This window comes from Crocodylus porosus, unplaced genomic scaffold (genome assembly GCF_001723895.1).
Source record: "Crocodylus porosus isolate Cpor-Errol unplaced genomic scaffold, CroPor_comp1, whole genome shotgun sequence".
Classification (NCBI taxonomy): Eukaryota; Metazoa; Chordata; order Crocodylia; family Crocodylidae; genus Crocodylus; species Crocodylus porosus.
Genome location: NW_017728906.1, coordinates 103760441 through 103764655, shown reverse-complemented (window position 1 = coordinate 103764655; position 4215 = coordinate 103760441). Strand labels below are relative to the sequence as shown.

General features: G+C 40.4%; 1 protein-coding gene across 3 annotated transcripts in view; it reads right to left on the bottom strand.

The window, feature by feature from the left end:
• NALCN (sodium leak channel, non-selective) overlaps nucleotides 1-4215 on the bottom strand; it is a 451383-nt gene that overhangs the window by 397826 nt on the left and 49342 nt on the right. The window lies entirely within an intron of this gene.

The window sequence follows — 4215 nt, the reverse complement described above, 5'->3', positions numbered from 1 at the left end:
TGACTGCAGGAGGGCCATGTGATTGGGAGAATGGGTTGAGCAGCCTCCATTTTAGCTCTGGCCCTCATGGCTGAGCCAGCAGTCTGCTGCTGGCAGCCAGAAAGACACCAACCAGCTGAGCAGCTGCTCAGGAACACCTTAGAGGTAAGAACAGGAGCTATGGTGACGGCAGGAGGCTCCTGCTTCTGGGGAAGGGTGGCCTGGTGGAACTGCTCATGGCAGGCAATTCCCCAGAAATGCCAGACCAGTTGCCTCCCCAGTAAAGGCTGGTAGGGGTGCCTTATAACCCCAGCTCCCACTACCCAGTGGGTAATTTCAGACCAGAGAGTTAGCAGTGGGTCCAGGCACATCTGCAGATACCTGATTCCATTTCAAGTGGCCTTGAGAGGGGCAGGATGAAAAAGGCCCTGTGACAGGGAATGGTGTGCAAGAGTGGAGTGCTAGAGGCCCAGCAAGAGGCAGAATTTAGCCCAGTCCTGGGCTGGAGTTCTTATCAATTTGCCATGCCATCTGTGAAGCATGAGACATAGTGTAGGGGCAGTATGGTGCCATGTACAATTCCCTAGGCATCGGGTCATTAAATGAGCAGCCTCCCACACTCAACATCTATTGTATTACACCAAGTCATGGCAGATGAGACAGGGCAGACTGCCCTAGACAGGTCTGGTCCTGAGATGGCGCACTGTCACAGAGCATCATGGGAAACCATACTGAAGGTCTTTTTAAAATCTAAGTATATGACATCAACCACATCTCCCACATCTAAGCAGTTTGATACTTGACCATAGAAGGAGATGAGGTTGGTCATACACGACCAGTCCTCAACAAAACCATGTTGGCTGTCAGCATCATGCCTTCTGCCAGTCTCTCACAAATGGCCTTCTTGATAATTTTTTCCAAAATGTTATCCAGTATCAAGGTCAAACTGACTGGCCTATAGTATTCTAGATCCTCCCTCCTCCCTTCTTAAAAATTTGCACCACATTGGCCCTTTTCCAGTCTTCTGGGACCCCTCCCACGCACCACAAGTCTTCAAATACCTTCACAAATGGTCCCACAATGATTCCAGCCAATTCCCTCAGCACTCTCAGGTGCAGTCCATCTGGTCGTGCTGATTTGAAGACATTCAGGTGCTCTAAGTGCTCCCTCACCAGTTCAACACTGACCGTTGGTTGGCAATTGCGCCCCAACCCCGCATCCATCCATTACCCGACCAGGCAGGCGACCACCATTTGTATGCAGGAACACAATTGCAAAGTATTCATTAAAGAGTTTAGCTTTCTTCTGACTCTGTTATCATCTGTCCCATCCCATTCTACAGGGGCCCCGCATTTCCCTTGTTCTTCCTCCTGCTCCCTATATACCTAGAAACTGACTTTTTATTGTCTTTGATTTTGGTCATCAACCTCATCTCGGTTGCCACCCTTGCCTTCCTTATCCTCACCTTACAAATATGGGCTAGATTTGTGTATTTCTCTTTGGTGACTACCCCTTGTTTCCACTGTCTGTAAGCCTCCTTTTTCTTTTCAAGCACTCCTTGACTCCTCTGGTAAGTCAAGAGGGATTCCTGGCCTCTTTACCACGTTTCCTGCATATAGGAATGGACTTTTTCTGCAGTCTGAGAATCTCTCCCTCGAGGAACGACGGGCAATCCAGAGGTATGCATTAGTGAATAATAAGTAATTAAATAATGTATATATGTTATTGACTATTATTAATTATTCATTTTAATACATTTGAAATACCAGCAAAACTCCAGATGACTAGAAAAGTGCCCATGTGCTGATACTTTAAAAGGTAGGATATTGTGGGCAAATATAAGTTGTTTAGCCAATGTATATCTTAGGCAATATAAGGGAAGGACTGATATGAAATTAAGATTTGTAAAAAAGGGATATAATTATTGCCAGCCAACATGGATTTAGTGAACATAACTTTGTCAGGCAAACATGTAACCTCATTAAAATCAAGTTAGTTTGACAAGATTTAACACATGGATATATTGATAATAGAGTTTTGTCAGTCAGGCGTTTGACTTAGTACTACATGAAATTGTGATTAAAAACTGGCAGTATACAAAATCATAAAGCACACATTAAGTGAAGTAAGAAATGATGAACTGACACCTCTGGAAGTACTTGACAATTGGAAATAATGATTATCAATGATCCAGAAGTAAATATAAAATTACAACTGATATTTGCAAATGACAGAGATTGGCAGAATGATAAATAATGATGAAGGAATGGTAGTCACATGGAGCAATCTGGAACACTTGGTGATATAAGTCCATTCAGACAAGTTATTTTAATATAACCAAATGCAAAATTCTTCCATACCTTCCAGCCCATAACTGCAGTATGGAGAACTGTTAAGCAGGATTTCTGAGGACAATTTTAGGGTTCACAACAGGCAGGCAACATTAGATCCCATTGTGATACTATGGCAAAAAGGGCTACTATCTTTGGTGCATAAATACAGTAGCAGTGAGGAGCAAAGAGATGATTTTACTTCTGTTTGGCATTGGTGAAACCAATACTGGAATACTGCATAAAGGTCTAGTGAATCAAAATTACAAAAATGATGATGAAAACATGGAGAAGGCACAGGGAAAAGCCACAAAAAGGTTATGTCAGCTGGAGAAAATGCCTTTGAGGAGAGTTCAGGAGAGCTCCATCTTTTTGATTTATCAAAAATCAGAATTAAAAGTTGGACTTGATTCCAACATTTATATAGTTTCATAAAAAAAAAATACTAGGTACTACAACACTCTAATTTAGCAGAAAAAAGTTATGGCAAAGTTCAATAGCTGAAAACTGAAGCTAGGCAAATTCATATCATAAATTAGGCGCACTTTTAAAATTTACAGTAAGTGTCATTGTCTCTGAGAACTAGCTGCCAAATGAAAGATTTTTTATCTCTATCTTTTCAGAGTAAGGCTGGATGCCTTAATGCCTTAATGCAATCAAAGGTAAGTTATTGGGCTCACATAAATGAGATAGACATTTGATGTAATAAAAAGGAAGACAGGTTAGATGACCTAATGGTCCCTTCTCTGTGATAATTTCCTAATGTTTTCATACTGGCTGTCTTTCAACCTCACTCTGTTAAATGCATCCAGTTAGGACAGTATACTAATAGTTTCAAGTTTCAAGTTTTCACTGTTTGATTTTTCAGAAGTTCTGTATCTTAAGAACAAAAGGGTTAAAATTCTGGCCTTTGTTAATGTAAGATGGAATTTGCTTTACTTTCTATAATGCAAAGTTTCTTTCTTGACATCTTGATAGAAGTTAGCATGTGCATTCATACTGTAATGGACAGTTATTGTTTGTTTTCTATATTTATTTGTGTTTTTGGTGGCTTTGACATGTTTGATAAAGCAATAATTTTACACAGGTTATTTTTCTTATTTCACATATGTCTCAAGCTAGGGGTTTCCAAACTACAGTGTATGACTATGTTCTATATATTAATTTCATGGCTTTTTCTTTGAAGAAGGCAGCATATGAATCAAGGAAATTTTAGACTTGCTAACATAGGCACATCTTGCTTTACGTGTATGAAAACATCTGAAGCGTCACATCTCTTAAACAGCTGCAGTACTAAAAAATTAGTATATAGAATCTATATTACAGGACTTGTTTGCCATTTCAAACATTGTCTAAATCAGCCTAAAATGGTTTTGATATTCTATTGGTCTGACCAGTAGACGGGAAAAAAAATAAAACTGTTGTATACTGATCACCAGGGATCCTGGCTTTCTCTGATAAAAAAAAAATATCCCCAATTTTCAGATTTAAGAAAGTAAGCCTAAATCCACATTTTTCTGTGATTAAAATGAATCTCAGGAAACTGTGGATTTTGGGTTCCTTTTTTTAATCTGAAAATTGAGGGTATTTTTTTTGTTAAAGAAAACAAGGATCCCTGGTAGCCAAAATTTGGAATGGGCTTCAAGGGAGGTGGTGCTCTCCCCTACTATGGGGGTCTTTAAGAGAAGGCTGGATAGGCATCTGGCTGGGGTCATCTGACCCCATCACTCTTTCCTGCCCAGGCAGTTGGTCACACTCAATGATCTGTTGAAGTCTCTCCTGACTCCAGCATCTATGAATCTATGATCCCTGCTGATCACATGGATCCGGCTAACTACAGGCCCATTAGCCTGACTTCTATCCTGGGGAGGATCTTAGAAAAGTTTATTAAGGAGGCCATCCTTGA